The sequence below is a fragment of the Poecilia mexicana genome, unplaced genomic scaffold (genome assembly GCF_051168715.1).
Source record: "Poecilia mexicana isolate PSO_F unplaced genomic scaffold, ASM5116871v1 scaffold_23, whole genome shotgun sequence".
In the NCBI taxonomy this organism is placed as follows: domain Eukaryota; kingdom Metazoa; phylum Chordata; class Actinopteri; order Cyprinodontiformes; family Poeciliidae; genus Poecilia; species Poecilia mexicana.
In genome coordinates this window covers 13,644,413-13,664,853 of record NW_028263392.1, presented here as the reverse complement: position 1 = coordinate 13,664,853, position 20,441 = coordinate 13,644,413, and the positions used below count along the sequence as shown (strand labels likewise).

The window sequence follows — 20,441 nt, the reverse complement described above, 5'->3', positions numbered from 1 at the left end:
CAGAGGGGGCAGAAATCAAGAAGAATAAGCGGGAGCGAGCAACCTCAAACAGTAATCATATACACTGTGAATGCCTCATTAAGAGTATTCATTAATCCCCCCATCTAGTGTTACTGAGCTTGCACAGGGGCTTTGTTTCATTCTCTCTGATAATATCCACAGAAACGGTCCATAAACCAAGAACAAGTTTGTAAATGATGTGTGGAAATGCACATCTAATAGTACCACCGACTGATATTTGTTTTCATGGAGCAGAAGGTGTGAGTGGGTGGGGGAAAAATGTCAGAAAATAGTGAGCTGAGAGATCGAGGGGCTGTGTGCATTTTGTCTGACAGCAGAGGAGCAAGAGAGGGAGCAGTAGGGAAGAGAAAGGAGTCAGAGCGGAGGAAAGGGGAGGGGGCTGGAGTAGGTGGGCGGGAAGAGAGGAGGCGAGTGTCACGGACAGTAAGAGAGGGAAGGAACAGCGAGCCGCTCGCTCGCTTGCTGGAGCTGCTGACTGGGTGTTCAAGTGTGTGATCGTGAGTGCTTCTTGAGCCGCCGTGTGAATAAAAAGGACGTTTCTTTTCAAGCCACTCATGTTTGTTTTTCCCCTTTTTCCTTCTTCTCAAAGTGCAACATCAAGCAGAACTTGTTTGAAGCCCTTCCTGGGATTTTGAAGAGAACCCAAAGAAACACAGCGAGCTGCCAGGTAGGAGATCAAACCAAAAATCATTCAGGCATACACTGACATGAAGGCAGAGCTTTTGTTTGTGTTGCTGCTTTGAAATGAATGCATGCCGTGGCTGGCCGCTTGAAATGGAGATTTTTTTGATATGTGTGAGCGCGTCCGTAAACATGGCTCACAGGACGCTGTACTGTAACTGTCTAGAGAAGTCAGGTTGGATTTTGAAGGGAAAAAGAGGCTCTCATCATAAGTGACAGATGTCAAAGGGTTTCCCATTTATTCCTGAAAAGTGATAAAATAAAAGGTTAACTTAGAAAAAACATTGAAGGTTTTTTCTTGTCTCTCTCCTTTACATGTCCATATTTCTGCACACATTGTTTTTTATTGTGTACTTCATTAATAATTAGTTGTTGGTTAGCATTCTGAGTGGGACCAGGCTGAATTCGGCTCCCCATGGTGGTTGGGATGAGGGTTGGGCTCAGCTCCTCAGTGGAGACAATAACTGAGCTCCAGAGAAGACAACAGATGTGACATATTTACCACTTGTATCCAGTTTGGATCTGGTGTTGCTGCTTCCCGTTTGCCTGTGTTTGCTTTCTTTGTCATGTAATGAGAAGTTAACAGTGTAATCGAATCACTGCACTGCCTTCCCCGCTGTTTGTCATTTCCCCCCTCTGTCATCCCTTATCGCTTCCCCCTCTCTCTTTGGCCTCATTATCCCTGATTCGCCTGAAATGAACGAGTCAGTCTCTCTGCCTTCCTCCATCCATGCATGCTAAGGTGCCGTAGATCTTTTATCAAAGTGTCTGGAGCTGAACAAAGCTTCCCAGCCTCTGTTTTCGTTTGCACGTTTGCTCACTTAGAAACACGAGCGAGGTAAAATCCACTGTGAAGTTTCCAGACTTCAAACTAGTTTGGTGTCAAGTCCACTTTTCTTGCATCTTCTACATCCTTACTTCAGTGCTTTGTGGCTCCTTAGAAATACCTGATTGCATTTTCAGCATTCAATGTGAAAATGAAGTTCTTTCTCTTTCCTTTCATCTTTAAATACAGTTGCACACATTAGAATCTCTCCATGTCTCCTTAGTCTGTGTGATGTGTATCCAGCAGCATTAATAGTTAAAGAAAAGAGTGTTTTTATTGAACAGCTGTTAAGCCATGAATGGTACACTGTACTACAGCAGCGTGCAGCAACATGCCGACCTTCACCTAACCTTGCAGAGCAACAGTGGGTGTTTAGACACTAAATAAAAGATGGCATCATTTACAAATCATATCTTCTCATGAGACGTTTAAAAGTAATCAGCAGCAAGCAGTGAGATGCAGAGATGCTGCTTATTTGTTGAGCGGACCTATGTGTGGACCTCCAGATCGGTTCAGGACGTTAAAGCTTCCCTGGAGGTGAAAGCATCTCTGCCCAGAGCGGCATACGGCTTCTCTCGGTCCACTGGATCCAGACCACGCTCTACGTGACTCACTGCCTCATCCGCTATGATTGGCTGTCCTTGCTACTCCCGGGAAAGACAGGATGAGGTGGGATCAGCCTTTTCTTTTACAGTTCATTAAAACACAAGAAAGCACAACAAAGTAAGGTTTAGGAGGTTTTACGACGTGCAGCCCTCCTCCCACTGAACTCCTCTCCGTCAGTGCAAGACGCTGTGACACGTGTGGCAGCTCAGAGAGCAAACAGGGCGTGGAGCTTCCCGCCTGCTGAGACTCCAGCTTGGTTGGAGCTTTCAGATGGTCCCAGCTGAGCTGAGGTCTGGGCCACTCCACCCAGCCAGGCAGCCGACAAAATGATCGTGTCATATCAGTGAGAAGAGCTTCTGAAGCGCTGGTTCAGAACCATGGACAGCGCTGCTGCACAGCAGAGCAGGAGAGACGACGCTGGGAATCAGCACCTCCTTTTATAGAGAACACCACATGAAATGACATGAATGTGATGCAAAATATTTATTTTAAAAAGCAGTGATGTGGTGATTGGATTATGTTGGTTACGTAGGGAGCAGTTTGTTTTCAAAGTGCAGATTATAACCTGAGAAAATAGACAAGGTGCTTTTGCTCAGGTTGGCTGGCTTACTGCTGTGGTGCAGCTGAATCCTTAGAGCATTTCCTGTAATTCATTGGAGCATTACATTGTAGCTGCTCTGTGCTTAATTTCTTTTTAACACATACCATTGCAGAAAAATTAAATCACCTTAAATTAGACATTTTTGTGCTTTCTCACTTATTTTGATTACATTTTATGTTTTTAATCACTGAATGCCAAACTACCTGCATAGTTAGTGATAACTCTATACACAACAATAATTTTAAATTTTAATGTTTTTAGATGCGTTTGTTTCATTGCCACTATTCTTTATGCTGCAAAATCAATTGCCTCCTGAGAGAAATTTGGCTGCATTTTCCTTGAATCAAAACCACAATGTGCTCTTAGCAATGTTTTGGATGAGTGTGTGTTTGACTATACCGTTTAATTATGTTGTCAGTGAAAACGCCACTCAGGTGCCATTAAACCCCAGCAGAATATTTGCAGGCATTTATGCAAAATATGGCATTTCAGTTATAATGTGGCGGTTTACATAGAAGTATTATTAAAATGCATATAATAGTTAATGACAAAGATAAATTTTGGGTTGCTAAGAACTAAAATATTCTCTTTTAGATAATATTAAAAGGAGATGGTTGACTATTTGTGGCAGTTTTTTTAATTTATTTTTTGTAAAATATTTCTCAAAATGTTTACACTTGTGTGTTGAGAACTCAGATGTAACATCATTGTCAAATCCTAAAAAAGAGGATAATAAGTGGAACTTTGTCATAAATCTCAATATAATATGTTAAATAACAGAATGTGAAGAAGTTAAAAAGTTGGAGTATTTGCAAAATTAGTGTCTTCATCGTAAATGCTACGTTGGATACAAATGTTATCTATTTCAGATTAATTTTTAAGAAAATATTTTGGGATATAGTGCAAGTTGTCTTGTGTAAAAAAGAAAAGTTGCTAAGTTACTGAATTTGTTTACTGTTTTTGTTGAACCATGAGCTCTAGTGTTGGAGAATCTTTATTAGTTGAATGATAAATCACAAAGAATAAATTTAATTAGGTGCCAAAATAAAATAATTTCTGTATATCACTATTTGGTTAAAGATTACTGTCACTGATTATCGACTGAGTTACAGCACTGAAAGGGGCTCTTAAACTTGATAATTTCAATTTGCCCACATCCACAGGACTCTGCACACATTTGCGGAGCAGGAAAGTGAAACCAGTCTGGCCCCTGAGCTTTTGTTTCCAACAGTGGACAGCGGACCAGCCATTCTCATGTACTGTAATTGAGAGGGCTAATATCCAACCAGGGCCATTTGTATATGTACCCATTTGCATAATCGAATAGGCATGAGTTAAGTGTTTTCCACCAGTGTGTTAATAACACTGTCTGCTAACGTGTGTGCTGTGTTTCATGGCTCATTGCTGCCATCAGATCTATCTGTACCTTTCTACCTGGGATGATTTATTTTTTCCCATCTGTGCCATAAATGATGCCGGTCTTGTTCCGTTCTTGTTTCTATAGGATGTGGATCTAATGTTGAGATCCCATGTGTGGCCGGTTAGGCAGCTGCTGGGCTGCAGGTAATTTTCATGTGTCAAACAAACCAGACTGGACACGCTGACTGCAACAGAACAGTGAAAGAAGAGATGGCAGGAGCTGAACATATGAAATATAGCTGTATGAGTTTTGTTTTTGAAGAAGAAACTGGATATTTTCCCCAACTTGGTCTGCTGGGGCTGTCTCTGAATCTACATTCTGTCTGCTACAAATGTGATCTGAGAGATACGTTTTATCACATATCTCTGACTCCACGGTATGCAGAGTATTCACCAGAGACCCCTGTTTACAGAGAGGGAAGAGGGCAAAGCTGACGGCATCAGCAAAAGTGCAGTTTCTGCAGCACTAAGTGCACAGGTTACTGAAAGGTAGAAGGAAACTCGAGAGAAGCTCACCTCAGATGTATTTAATAGTTGCATAGCAACAACTCAGAGCTTTTCAGCAGATGTAGCACCAAGCAAAGGCTTGTTTTGTGTTTGACAGAATGTGGAATAATGGGTAATGAAAAGAGGAAAAAAAGCAGTGCAGGAAGACGTCTATTTTAACTACGTTTATTATCTTTATCCTCATTTGGTATGCTGTTTAATTAGAAATGAAAGCTCCCTGCAGCCAGGTGCAGTACAGCAGGATAGAGTGGGGGAATACTACTGGACCATTTCTCTGACAACATGAAAAGCTTGTTGGAATATAAATATATTTCTCTCAACGGTTTTCATTTGTGCCTGATCGATTAGAAATAATAAAATTGTTGGTCTTTTTTCTACCACATCGATGGTAGAAAGAAAAAATATCTCTCTACAGATCCTTTGTCTGCTGGTAGCAAGTCTAGAGACATGTGCTGTAAATCTGAGTTATACATTCTGTTGCTTCTTCCGCCTTGTCATCATTGATGGATCCAGCCTTTATGCTCTGTACCAGAAAATTCTGGAGGAGAATGTCCAGCGATTAGTTTGCGGTCTTAAGATCAAGTGCCCTTGAGCTGTGCAGCAGGAGAATAATCCAAAGCACAACAACAACTCTACACCTGAATGCAAAAACAAAAACAAATGAAGTTTGACAGACCAGTCAGGCTTGTAAACCTTCGAAGGTAGCTGACATTAGAACAAATGTTGGGGTGCCGCATGGCTCAGTAGCAGAGCAGGCGCACCGGATACAGAGTTACTCCTCAATGCCATTGTCCCTGGTTTGATTCCAGGCCAGGGAGGCTACGAACAACATAAAAACATTAAAAAAGAGTAGACTAAAATAGATGAGGAGCGAGGTGGAGGTATTGGCTGCATTATACTCTTAGGAGACAACGAAGCTGTGTCATTAAGATTTATTTTTACTGATAACTAATGGAGGTGAGAGGTTTCAGTTTTGAAAAGTAGACGGAGACTGTGTTTCTTCCCTGGGTTGGTCTGTTGACCACCACCTACTTGTGGTTCGTAGATTGACCTGTTAAATAGCTTTTTTGTGGAACGTGACCCATAATTATTTGTAGAAAATATGCCTGTTTGCATATTTTTCCATGGAGCATATCTGAAATACTCAAAGGAAAATGCAGCTTCGGAATCTGAAATAGTTTGGCAAATTGCTACCCGACATGCTATTGGCTAGAGTTGGCAAACCAGCCAATCAAGGAACAGCATTCATTTCTCGATAAGGAAGCCTGTAGATATTATGTTGTGCCGAAATGGTTTCCACTCAGGATAGTAAGATGTATTTGGTGTTTGATCTATTAAAATGAGCAGTTTTAATAGTTTAACAGTTTGACCTCAGTTACATGAAAGATTTTGCTATATACATTTTTTTTTCTTGGGATTTGGTTTGGAGAATCTCTCAAGAGATCCCCCTTGAGATTTAGGGGATATCAAGTTTGTTTGGATTTTAGCTCTGTATCATTTATTGTAGTAAAATCTGAAGAAACCCTCAGAGTGTTGTGGGATATCTATGTTTCATGCATTTTGTCATATTCAGGTTTTCGATCATGTTTTTGCTTTCAGTCTAAAGAAAAAAAAGCTGAAATTTGTCCTGTTCGTCCTGCAAACAGAGAAGTTTTCTCCCAAGTCCTCCTCAACATTTAAGCAACAAACAGACGTCGTCTTTGTTTCAGTTGCATTGTTGTCTGGGGTTGCTGGTCTCGTCTTCTATCTGCGACCTTCTGATACGGTCTGCTTTTCGGCGCGGAGAAGATGTGTTCTGTTAGGAGGCCAAATCACAGAACGAAGAAAGTCACAGGGTTATCTATAAATCAGACATGTTCTCCCACCTCGGCCCTTTAATGCACTGACGCACCCTGAAGCAGAGCAGGCTGTGTTAAATGGAGGGTGATCACTGATTGTAGATGTTTTTTTTACAGATGTGGCTCAAAGCACACACACACAACTACAGTATTACATAAGTACATATTGTATTTGTGTGCAAAGTTTGGATTTTTATGCAGATGGAGTTCAAGGTTCTTGGGTTTTTACCACAGATGCAGAAGTGGGTCATAGATAAGGCAATGAAGAAGGATAAATCTAAATTTTTTTGGTGAAAATCTGCACACTAGCCAGGTAAAATGCTTTTGCCTTTCCTCATGACAACCCTCTCGCTCCCCTCCTCTCTGATTTAAAGCGTGTCTGTGTGTTGGGATGAAGTGAGAAGATGAAAGCGAAATATGGAACAAGTGCCCAATATTTCTCACTTTTTTTTACTCATTTAGCTACATCCGACTTCTCCTCACCTGCTCTTAGATCAGCTAAAGAAGGTGAAAGTGTCTGCGTTCACAGAAACACTCCCGACCCCTGTCGTTAACTGCAACACGTCGAGCTCATGCATTATTCATTCCCTCCGCCTTCACCTCCTGCCAAAAGTCGTGACTGACTTTTGGAAAGGGACGAGAAAATCTGAAGCCTTGTGAATCAGATTTGCCCTTCTGCATTTAAATCAATTACCTGAGACCACCTGTGTGTGAAAAATGGTGACACATTGTGATAAACAGCTTCTTACTTCCAGTCTGCTTATCTGCAGTGCAAAGTAAACATCACATGAAGCTAATTGATGGAGTTTTTGCAGACTAATCCAGCCAAGTTTCAACACAAACTATGTAATTAGGACCATAATCTTTAAAATTAATAATAAATCGAGCAGCTCCCTCCACTCAAGCCCTCGCCAGTCTCTCTCTGAGCCATAACTGTCAGCATAAATAACCTCTCTGGGTCCTGATATGATAAATCCCCCAGAGAGAAAAATTACCCAGGATGCACACAGAGAGAGAGCGGAGTTCACGAGGAGAATGAGCTGCATGGTCACAGTTCGTTCTCTGCACTAAAATGTCTCCAGGGCGGGAATTCATCCAGAACTGACCTGTTTCACTCCTTTTGAAAACCGGAAAAACATTAGTAAGTTTGTTACACTCACAGCTGCAGACTGGAAGTTTACACTTTACAGAAACATTTCAGTTTGTTGCTTCAAATTGCAACATTTAGAAGCTGTAAGTTATATTTCAGTGGTTGGAAATCAGAAGAGGAGACCAAACAGAGAACAAATCAGAAATGTAATTGAGATATTCTGATCTGACAGTTTATAAACAGAAAATGAAACAAAACTCTGCGTGGAAAACACCGGAGAGAAATCTAAGTGACAAAAATATTCCAGAAACGTCGTCTTCCCATTGACCCAAAAATTGAGAGGGAACACAAAGCTGACGACAGAAAACTCCAACAATGTCTCTCATTTTGAGAAACCAACCAGATTAATGTATCGTATTTTTGGCTTGTGGTCCAAACGACCCTGATGACGGGTCGGCCAGCAAAGTTGTCTTCTCAAAACTTTAAAATCTCAGTTGAATATTATCGTCCTTGGAGTCGCTGTTAAAATGATTTTCTCATTATTTTTATGTGATGAATCATAATTTAAAAATGTTCTGTGTGTGACATGCAGAATTGAATCCAGCTCACTTGATAAAAATGTCTTCAAGCTTTCTCAACCAGATGACATCTAATTAATCACATTCTGCAAATTTGTCTTGCAAACAGTAAAGATTTGAGATGAGGAAAAAATTATCACAAGAGAAACAACCAGAGATCCGTGTTCACACCACCTCTGTAATTGGACACAAAATCTCAAGTCAGTCACATTATTATTCTCGCTGTACTTTGTGTGATTTTCACTGGAAACGAACCTGGAGTTTGTTGCTGGAGCTTGACGTTTAAGAGCTTTTTCAGGGAGCTGAATTGCACCTTCGGGGCACTTCTTTTCCTTTTTTTTTTTTTTTACCAGAACACACCAGTCAGATCTGTGACAGCGTCTAACCTCAGGCTCTCCACTGCACCCGTCTCTTACCCCGCCCAGCTTCTCCCTTTTGGCCCATCAATCACTCCGGCCTGCATCACGCTCTAGTAAGCTTGACTGGCACTAAGGAGTGAATCTAGCTTTGCCAACGCTGGGTGTGTGGGGCTGTTTACATCCTCATATTTCCGTTTTCCTCCTGGAAATGTCCTGAAAGGAAGCAAACGACTCAGGATTACTTTAAAGTTCTGGATCAGAGCAGCTCTTTGATTCTGGTAGATTTATCTCATCCTCCTACCCTGATCTTTATCCGCTCTTGCTCCTTATAAAGGCCAAGAGGCTGGTCACATCAGCTGGTCAAGGACCGTCCTTGTCAGGTCATTTGCCGTATAAACTGCCCGTCTCCTTTGTGCCTTTAGTGCTCACTCCGTATCCGTTTATTGATTCCACCGCTGATCCCTTTCAGGCAGGCCTGAACGTGCATCTCTGACTCCGAAACATGTCGCGCTGCTCATTACAGCATCTGAGCGGCGTCCTTCTTTGTATCAGCACGATGAGCGGTGACGGCGCTCTGAGTCGTGTCCTTTTGTTGTGTTGTGGGTTGTTGTTTACTGGAGTGAACTGGGAGCCGTTTGTGAACCAAAGGCTGAGCCGTAAAGCCGAGTTAGGTCCAAGGTTGAGCGCTGACCCAATGTTTTTTTTCTTCTTCTCCTTCTTCCTCACACCACATGGCTCACTTTTTTTTTCTTTGAATCAATGACCCAGAAAGGCACACTCCCTCTAAAATCATTAAATGCATCATGCATTTTCTCCTTCCTGCTCATGCCTGATTGATAACGAGGCAGTAATGGATGTTTTTTGTTTTTTTTTAAACTAAAAATGATAATTAAAATGTTGTGGAAATCCAAACTAGATCATTTCAGACCTAGACTGTTAATTTTAATTCATGAGCCAGGAATGTCTTGAGAGGGTAATGAACATCATGGCCATCCACATTTATAAACCAGAGTAAATTAGAGCTGTGACAGCCTCTAATTAAGTCTCAAGTCAGAGCGAATGATTATTTTGCTGTTTTGTCATGGAAATGCAGAAAGCAAGGACAGAAATAAGGAGATGTAATCGGAGTGACACGCGACAGGATGAAGACAAAGTTCAGCAGGGAGGTTGGAACTGAAAGTTTTGACTCTTTAGAGGAGGTGGGAATAGGATGAAGGTTTTTTTTTTGCAGAGGCACCAGATGGCCCATCTGCTCCTATTCTGGCCAAGAAAGGCTCTTTGGCTTCTTTTGTCCTGCTTTCTCAGTGTTTGTTCAGTCTTTCTGGATGACTCCCCACCCACCTGCACTCCGGTTCGCCTTCTTGTCCCTCACAGAGAGTCATTTCAAGACATCAAACACCTTTCCACCAACAGCGTGGAAAGGTACAGAATTTGATTTGATTTGTTTTCCTGGTCTGGATGGTGATGATAGAAAAAGGAACATTTCCATACTTAATATCCTATTCCTCCTGTCTGCAGAAGAAGCCCAAATAATCACCCCTCCACCACCGTGCTTGATAGTACTGCCTATATACTCCTTTGATATATTACCTTAGGTTATTTAAATTGTGGTGCCGCACTTTTTCAGACTCATTTGATGAAAGAATTACAGACTGAGTAAGTTTGGCCTTTTAAGCCTCCTCAGATTGATGGACAGCAGCTGATTTTCTAAATCACTGCTGATGTCTCTGCTTTTTGGTAATTCCTTCAAGCACCCTTACAGGCTTTAGAACAGCAATCTGACAAAAAACTTAGGCTTTTAAGAGCTTCTCAGACTTTATGATGACTAATTAATCAAGTGAATTTGATTAGATGCACCTGGCCTCAACTTTTCCTCTTAATTCTTACAGAATAGGTCCTTCTTCTTAAAAAATCAGGTTCTACATTTCGTGCAGCTTTTGCCGTTTCCAGCGTTTGCTATTATACATTCTGCTAGCAAGCAGCTTTTTAAATTTGGTGTTATCTCTCTGACCATTGGCGTCGTGATACCAACATTTCACTACTTTTTGTTCTTTGCTATGACTACAGCAAAACCAAAGTCAAAAGTCATGTCTTCTGTGGTTGACTTAGGTTTAACATAAAACAAGAACAGCAACCAAAAGAATTGGACCAAACCTTGACCTGGCTTATTGGATATACAGGATATTTTTATGGGTGTTTCTATAAAATTGTTCTGGTATTAAAAGGTTCATTCTCATCTGACCATAGTATTTGGTTTCACTTAAGATCTCAGGAACATTTGGCAAACATCTTTCATTTATGTTTGTGATGGTAGGACAGAAAAAGCGTTTCTCTGGCATGCCTCCCAAACATCTGATCCAATAAAAAAATGTTGCTTACAAATCTCATTAACTTGACAGAAATGTACTGGGAAGAAATTTAAACTGATTAAATTAATAATTTGTTATTCCAATCATTATAATAAATCTCTCCTATTCTCAAATTGAAGATTGTACTAAAAAAAAAGTTCAGAGTGAGATTTTAAATTGCAATAAAACACATTTTAAAACAACCGATTAAAAACATTTATTTTTAATGTGGAAAGAAAAAATCTCATTAAATAATAAGTAATACAGAATACATATTACAAAATAATACACCAAGATCTTTGTTTAAAACAGATACTTTGCTTTAAATTATCATTTTTGAGCATTTTACAGACATTTTCTCTAAAACGGACTCACGTCATACAAGAAAAGAATATTTTTTTAATACTTAACCTTGCCCCTCCACCCAATCTCTGTTCATGACATGTTCTCCCTTGAGACACTTGAATAGAAATGGCCCATTAAAAAAAAAACCTGTCCGTGGCTGTATGACTAATATAAGCCATCCTGTGTTTGCAGCTGTTTATTTTTTCCTCTAATTTGAGCAAAATCTGCTCAGTTGGAAGCAGTTTCTTTTTCCAGTTTTTATTTATTAACCTAGCATGTGGCTTAAATATGTGACAAGCTAAGAAAAGGTAACCTAACACAAATCTGTTTAGAAATCTGTCCCTGCAGTGTTTGTGGGCTGGAACATCTGTTATGGCCTGTTCTTCTAAACAGGCGCCTATAAGTTCAGTTCAACATGGAAACAGAGATTACAGGCATTAATTGTAAATGAGGAGAAATTCTGCAAGTATTTCAACATACAAACTATTGAAAAGTGAGATAAAACAGAGCACAGGTTGTGTTCCTGCTGCTCAGATAGTCTGTTAAACTAAATGTGCTTCTCTTTGCATAAGAACTAGAAGCCCCGTCTTACGGATGGATCCTGTCATATCTCTATTTTAAGGGTGGCTAAATTTTCTCACTAATTCCCAATGTTCTGAAATGTGTAAGAGACGGCTTAACACCGTGCACCATCTTCGGTTTCTATGACGACCGTGATCCCTGTATAATAATCGGATTCCCACCGTAGCTGTTAAAACACTCGTTCCTGCTCGATCTAGGCAAATTACAACAAGAAAAACTGTGATGAGGAATCTTGACTGTTCTGGTAAACAATTCTGTGAAGATCTGACGGGTCAGACCTCAACACGTCTATTCATAACCACAGCGAGGCTTTGGTTTTGAATGAAAAGAAAGATTTCAGGTGTGCATTTTGATTTAAGAGGAACAGAGGAAGAAAATCAAGACTGCATTAAGCAAATTAAAAACATTTAAAGTGATTTTTGACAGTTATTTATCCCTGGATTCAGCTCCTTTTTGCTTTCAATTCAAGTTCAAAACTACTTTATCATAAAGTTGTAGCTCATCATCCAAGTATCTTCAAGGAGGAGTCGTGCATGGTGAATCTGAAGAGCCCTCTGACTGAAGACTGTTGCTTAATCACATAATAGTTTCATAATTATTAGGACAACAGAGATGATATTCCACAGTGACACTGTAAGTTGTTGCCAAGGACTGCTAATCCTCTGCTAATGTCAAAATGAGGCAGCAGCATAATTTTGTTAAATAGTGTGTTTGTTTAAAAGCAACAGCCTGAATGAAAAATGTACAACTGGTGCTAAAAATGATTAATTTTGAGTATTCAGTGAAAACTTCCACACTGAAGAGAGTTGTTAAGTATCAGTATTTACTAATTAGGAATAAGTGGACATTTTTAATTTCCCAACAACATGCTATTGTTGTAATTAATGCGTTGGTTTCATTTTTAAGAAGAAATAGCCTTTTCTTATGTTTTTATGAACAAAACATAAAACATTAATGGGTATTGCTGGAAACTGGGCACCAAATAAAATTCCTGCCTAAATCCTTGGGCTGCATAAGTTTGTTTTTTTTTACACATTTCTTTTAAATATGATTTGAAATTTGACAGAAATACGTGACTTGTTCTGCATATTGTGTTCACACCCAGCTCCGCTGTACCTCCATGTTGTAGTGGTTTTACTTGAGTTGTTTTTAACCTTGGATATTAAATGTGAAAGCACCTGAACACATTTGTAGAGGAATAACAGACAGTGTCATGACAGTAAATATAATGCAGATAATGAAAATGGGGCATCCTTCAGAGTACGTAAGAGACATCCACCCAGGTTTAATTGCATCCTCCATTTCCAGTCTCTGGGTTTTGTTTTGTCATTTTTTTTCCGTCTTGCATTATATCTGAGACCAAAGGGGCTGGCTCCATTAATTCTTTTCACTGGCACTGTCTTCGCCTTTCACATTTATCTCCAGCTCAGCGTATGACAACTATAGATTCTCTCTCCTTTGCACAAGACAAATGACCTTATTACCAAGGAGGACCATTCAAAATAGGATCATGTCAGGCATGGCGAAATGCTTTTGAGAACGAACAGAGCAGCTCCGTGAGCCGTGCGCTGTTTCTCTGGGAAACCATCAAAAGGCCGTTTTACAGACCAAACGAGTTTTTAGAGCTTGTTTGGGCTTTCAGCTCGTATCAAGAGGCTCATCCAGAACCAGCGCTAAAGTAGACAGCAGGCTCTTTCTCTGTATAATCCAATACTGTCCAGACATTTCTAAAAGACTCCCTTCAGCAGAACACAATTGTTTTACCACAATGAAGTTTCTGGTTTACTGGTAGGTACTTGTCTTGCTCGTCACTTTGTGTGTAGTTTTCAATGTGTTTGCATGCATTCTTTCCCCTCCATATGTTGTCATAGCACTGAGGGCCAGAAAGATAGGCCAGGCACGCAATGTTCTCCCTAGTGGGAAATTAGCGTCCTCATGCATAATTGCAGGATAAGATGGCAGAGGCAGGATGCATTTTCCTCAGTCGTGTACATGTAGCCCTGAAGCCCTGCTACATTATCTGCACATCACTGTGAGGAACTTTCTTTGCTGAATAATTCATTCTCACAGCTGTTTGTGCAACAGTTGCAAACCAGGCGAGTTCAAGCAAGTCAAACAAAAGACGACGTCCTATAAAACCAGAGCTGTTCTCATATGATTTATTTTTTTTCTTTAGAGAAGAGTGGGAGATAAACAAGGCCAGTGTGTGTAAGTGTCCAATCACAAACCATCAAGGCTAAACAATGATGGCAGATATTTAAAGCATGACTGATGGGCTAATAAACCTATCATATTTGTGTCAGTCATCCAGAATGGACTCCCTGTCCTCAAAGTGGTTTCACTGGATTTGCATAAATTCAATATTCCCACACAGATCACCTATTACTAAAAAAAATTAAATATTTATTAGTTTATATAAACCTAAACAATTTACATATTAGAAAATTACAAAGGAATTTTAAAAATCATTTCTAAAGATTCTAACAGCATTTCCTCACCAGCTTTTTACATTTAGAGATTGAAATACATCTTGGCTCATTCTTTACAAAATAGCTGAAGATCAGTCAGATTAGATGGATCTGTTTTCATATTTTTTCCTCATTTGAATGTCAGTTTGAACTTTGACTGGGCCATTCTAAAACATTTCACTGTATGATTAGGCTGTATGAAGCTTTTTTTTTTCTTTTTTTATTTAGAAATGCCTTTATGCCAGTTCCTAATCTCTGCTTATTGGCATCATGCTGCCACCGTGATGTTACCATACAGATAATTTGTGATTAGAGTGCATTCTAATTGGTGTACCAGCAAGACAATGGTTTAAATTTTTACACATATGATCTGAATTTCTTACAGATGCTGATCATTTTATTTGGACCCAAACAAGAAATTTTAAGCTTTTCTTTTTTGCATTTTTTTGGAGGACAAAAATTCATATTACTTGTAATAGCTACATCAACTCTTTGTTGAATTTAGAAAACCTGCCACTTATTTCTGAAATTTCAGATGTACAATTTGGCAGCAGCGTTCAGCGCGCCTCTTTTTAATTACTTCAGTCTGAACTCGATTTTCTTGGCACATTTCTTTTCAACACTTCTGATTTAAAAGTGAAGCACTTGTGGTGATAACTGCAATTTTTGAGTTGGGAAGCCGACGTTGAACACTGAACGCTCGAAAGTGGCTGAGAAATATGAAAGTAAAATTACAGTGCAGAGAAAATGTTGCACTTTTTCCCAGAACCGCGTTTACGTTTTTTCCATCTTGGCACGGCCCACAGCTCCCATTCTGGGACGCAGGAGTGCAGATTTTGTGAAGAACGAGTAAAATGGAAACCCTGTGCATGCAAGCATCTTCAGCACAGCTTGTTGATACCACAGGTTTAGCCTAACTGAACTTGTTCCCACCTGAGTGACTCGTCGAATCATTCATCCTGGCTCTTTGCCCCTCAGGTGAGCTGCGCTCCTCACTCGATGTTTATGCAGGTTGTCAACATTTGACAGCGGATGAAACGGGGCTGACAGTTGGTTTCCCCTTCGCCTGATCAGTGTGGACCATTGGCCCACAGCTGAAGGTCAGAGTAGGGCACACACAAACACCGCAGCACCCCGAGATGCATGAAAAATTGTCCATTTGAGAGCAAAATCTATCACTGAATAAGAAGTATCATGATTTTTTATTAGCTTTCATTTTGTTTTAAGTTTTTTTTATATGATAATATAAAATTAAACATTTTCTAGTCTTTTTCTCAGAAATCAGTCATTTTAGGTTGTTTTTGCTGGGCTGCAGGAAATTCTTTGATTTTCCCCACATCAGTTCTTTTCACAGCTCACAAACAGACTTACACAGCTGTTTTGTCTCTTGAACAAGGACCAAATGGTTGTCATTTCCCACTAACAACTCGTATTTTTCTTTAAATGCCACAGAAATTCATTCAGCTGGAGCTAAACGGAGAGGAAACACTGTCAAATGTTGTGATTCTGCTTTCCTCCCGGCTGTTCTCCTTTTGAAAATCAATATCTCCACGTTGCTTCTGTGGATTTTTTTCCACAAGATAAAACCATAAGGGCAAGTTTGTCTACCCAAGGTCAGAAATTCACTGTGTTTTCTGACACATCTTAAAGCAGTAACGAGTGGCGTCTTTTTAGAAAGCTGCAGTTTCAGCTTTAGTTTCAGTGAGAAAGATTTTTACCCATTTATCTGTATGTGAAAGTATTTTTAATGGCTATTAACCACATTTTCTTTTGTTTCATTTCACTTAAACACACCCATGTCTTAAACTACCAGATCCAAATCATGACTTTAAGTCAAAGCTCATTTGGGAGAGTTTATGTTTAATGATCTGCTGCTGCAAAGACACAGCCAGTTATTAAAGTTTCAGGGAAAATCACTCTTTTTTTCCATAAGTAACAAAATCTTCAAGTATTTTTATCTAATATTAAAATTTATTTCATCTGAAACATCTCAGTGTGACAAATTAGAAACTGAAGGAATTTGAAAGAGCAGAAGTGGTTTTATAACTGAGGTGCTTCTAAAAGTTTTAATTTAGCTTCATCTTAAATACATGCAAAGATTCATCTAAATATTTGTGCTAAATATTTTAAACATCTGTTAACCTGACAAGGCCTATTGACTTGCTTTTGATAATCATGATTGAAAACTGCAAGGAGTTTTCCTAAGCCTGCATAAAAATGTACAGAATAGAACAACACAGAGAATAATTGGAAAGGAACGGAAAAGATCCAACATAAAACGCCTGGAATCTTCCAACAATTTGAACTTTTTATGCCAATTTAAATGAGCTCAAGCAATTCTGTCATAAATATCCTGTTAGAACAATGACTGAAGCTTCTTAATGACTACAAAAAGTGAGTAGTTGAAGCAACTAGTTAAGGAAAATTTAATCGGTGCTTGTAAAATGGAGTAGAAAACTTATTTTTCTGAAGCTCCCTGAGCCTCAGCAGCAAACTCTTTCTAAAACAGCTGCTATGTCTGATTTTGAAAAGTTTCCAGTTTCCAGTTTTTGCATACATTTCTCACTTTCTGAACTGCTTGTGCTGTGGAAAAATGTCTCCCCTGAATGAGTAGGGATATTTCTTCACATTCCCACATGGAAAAATGAACAGCTTGTTCAGTCGAGGGCTATCAGCTGCAGATGGCTGAAGACAATAAACATGATCAAACATGGAGGCTGGTATTTTGAGGCCTGATGCTTAAAGATGATGTAATCTGGCTCTTTTTTTTTCTTATTTTCTTCCCAAAAGGATCTTGAAAACTTTTACATCAATGTGACCTTTCATTTCAGCGTATGATTAAATGTCCTGATTCATAACTTCCTTTCCAACCATAAACAATCTAAGTTGTGTAATGAGATGTGTGGGCTGCCCCTCACTATTAATGGCTTCAATAAATCACCTATTTATCTGAGCTGACGAGTGGTGCTGAGTCTCAGCACTTCCCTCTCCCAGCAGCAGCCACCTTCAAGCCATCCCGTCCTGTAATCTTGATTAATTCTGTTTACCTTGGAGCAGTCATTATAGAGAATGGCTCCTATGATTTCAGCAGACTTCTTGTTTTGTAGGTTGGAGGTTGACCTCGATGTTGCTTGGCTCCTCATTTCCCCCCAAGGTTACTGGGTTTTGTCGATTTGAAACGGAGTAAACATGTTGGCTTTCTGCGCATTTCTTGGATTCTCATCTGCAACACAAACAGCGTTGCATACAGTACCTCTTTTTAACATTTTGTCACGTCACAAACACAAACCTTATTACATTTATATGTCTATATTGCGATTGTGAAAAATGTTCCCTTCATTTATATCCAGCCCCTAAATAAAACCCATTTGCCTTCAGATGTTGCACAGTTGATAAACGAGGTACATTTGTGTCTTATCTATCTAAATCCAGCTGTTCTGTGAAGACCTGAGATGTTTGTTGAGCAATCAAGAAATACACCAGACAAGTTATGAAATTAGTTATAAAACAAAGTCCCAAGCTTTGACCTCCTAAAAGAGAGCAGTTCTGTATGGTATGACCACAATGTTAGCAAAACTGAAAAAACTGATCAGCGATTTGTCCGAGTATTAGCAAAGCTGTCAAAGGTAACTTTGGAGGAACTGCAGAATCTCTTGGCATCATAAATATTAACTGTATTTATAAATATTACCACTGTGGAAATGGAGCAAGAAGAAAGACATTGTTGGGGAAAAAAAACTATTTGTAGGTTGCAAGTTTGCATCTCGGCATTTTAGGCATTCCATATAAAGAAGATGGGTTGTTTACATGCCTATTTTCAAGAAGAATCAAGTATGTTAATTGCTTGATTGACTTTATTAAATCAACACTGCATCCAGCATAAAAGTAGGCAGTAGCCTGTGTTTGTGTAACATTAAACTTGTATGTGTGCTGGTTTGTGTGTGTTTGTATGCAGAACATTTTGTGAGACAGAAAATACACACAGCATAGCAGTGGTTTGAGACTGTGGGAATGTTTTTTATTCGGAAAGCTTCAACTAAGTATAATCAGGAAAAACGATCACAATTTTAATTGTTCAGTTAGTCTTTCTTCAGAAGGGAATCTGAAGCTGATTACAATTGATGGGAAAATGGATGGAGGTGAAAAAATGTCAGTCTCGGGGGGGAATGCTGTGAGGGTTCACCTTCCAGAAGCACAACCCTAAGCCTTTATTGGAATAGATTTGATCTATGGCTGGACTTAAAAATATAAATTCACAGGCAGTTTTTCTCCAATCTGACAGAGTTAGAGTTGAAAATGGACAAACGTTTCAGCCTGTTATGTAAAAAGCTAATAGACATTCACACAGTATTGACTCCAAGTGAATGAATACAGATGCACACCACACTTTTGAGATTTTGAACATCATAATTTTCCTTCTACTTCAAAGAAATGTTCTGCTTTGTATCGATCAGTTACCTGTACAGTACAGTATACAGTGCTGTATGTTACCAGGTGGATTGTTGTTGCGATGTGCCGTTACAATTTGAGGAGGAAGATTTCTTTTAACATGCTGATTACAGCAAAGATGACACAGCATGCCACTTTCCCCGAAGTCTGAGACATGAATAAAAATCATGGCAAATGGCTCTGCCTGCTCTCCATCTTTGCGTCTCTATTTGCCTAATGATCATGCAGGAGAGGGTCCCACTCCAGCTACAATGCTGCCTGATTGTATGGTCCTCAGCATTAGCAGAGATAGCATGTGCAGTGGGCTTACTTTCCCCCCCCATCAGGTCATAGATGATGCCTCATTCTGCGTTCACTTTGTCGTTTTACTACCTTTTTCTCACAGGTAGATAAATGGCTGAAACAAATCTGTGCACTTTGGTGCTGTTTAGCTCGGTTGGATGAAGGTCAGCGATTATGTCTGATTTTGTGTTTTGACAGAACGATTGTCTGGATGTAGCGAGTGCAAAAACAAATAAAAACGGATTGCAGATAATTCTGTGGCTGCAACACTTATCAAGCTGTAATGAAATAAATTTTACCTCGGTATGGGAGGTGATACATCTCTTTATCTTTGTTAGAGCTGGGCGTAATACCAGCAGCAGTCCCACGTACTCAATTTGAGCGAGTAAAGTTGATTAGGCTCTACATGGTTGAATGTGAAAATTTTATGAGGTCTTGTAGAGTTTGTTGCAACAGGGGGAACTCATCTTGCTTCAAAGTTTCCCTCCACTTTTACTTAATACCTGAAGATCACAGTGCTTCTAATAGTGGACTAGAGATGGAGGAGATGGAAGAAAAGCAGGGAAAAAAAAGAAAAAGCCACCCCCTTCCACACTGATCTCAAATGGAGCGGTGTAATAGAGCAATTTCAGCTCTGCCTGGAGCAAACTAGTCCTTTATTCACATTCTCTGGTCTCTTCCTCTTTGGCTAGATTGCCCCCAGCACCTCCACCCCTCACCCCCTGTAAAATGGTAGAGCTATAAGCCGTACGGGAGCCACAGCAGGGACAGAAACAGAGCCCACATTAAGGACGTCACTGCTGCATTTATATGCATTGTTCATTTCTGCAGGCTCCCAGGGTTCTGGACCTTGTGCTCCAAGGTGACAGTGGCTTTGTTGAAGAAAGACCTGGCACACACTTACAGTATATGGGTCCCCCTGGTGGAGTACTCGAGGTCCAATCACATATGTAGCTAAACTAATCCAGCTGCACACTGAGAACAACCAAACTGATTATATTTTGGGCTTCAGGGCGTGTTGATGCCATCCATTTTCCCCCAAATCCTTTTTCTTGAACTACAGGAAATTTTTTATGTAGCATAATAGGTAATTATTTTTTTAGAACAGTTGTTTCGAGTCAGTGATTTCACAACCCTCTGGCACACACTCGGCCTAGTTATTAGCAGTTTTACTGGTCTTGTTATTGCTGTCATGACACTATAAAACCAACTCTGTCACAGTTTTGTGCTTATGTGCCTATAGGAATAATTTGAGGCATTGGATCTTGCATAATGCCAGAGGCAGTTGAAGCTCTAGGCTATCATGTTTCCATCTGTAAGGCATACATTGAGTAAGATTTTAGCATCGCCCCTCTGACGCTGCTCCGGTTTGATTTGTATCAGATATGAGGGAGTCAGCATAAAGCACAATAAAGCCCAAAGGGGCTGCACGTAGCAGAAG

General features: G+C 39.8%; 1 protein-coding gene across 4 annotated transcripts in view; it reads left to right on the top strand.

The window, feature by feature from the left end:
• syt1a (synaptotagmin Ia) overlaps positions 1–20,441 on the top strand; it is a 151,412-nt gene that overhangs the window by 74,406 nt on the left and 56,565 nt on the right. For 2 of the 4 annotated variants that reach the window (XM_088003279.1, XM_014988554.2), the window contains exon 3: positions 611–688. The gene's annotated coding sequence lies outside the window, so the exon portion shown is untranslated. The other 2 variants (XM_014988537.2, XM_014988562.2) reach the window with 2 other exon arrangements.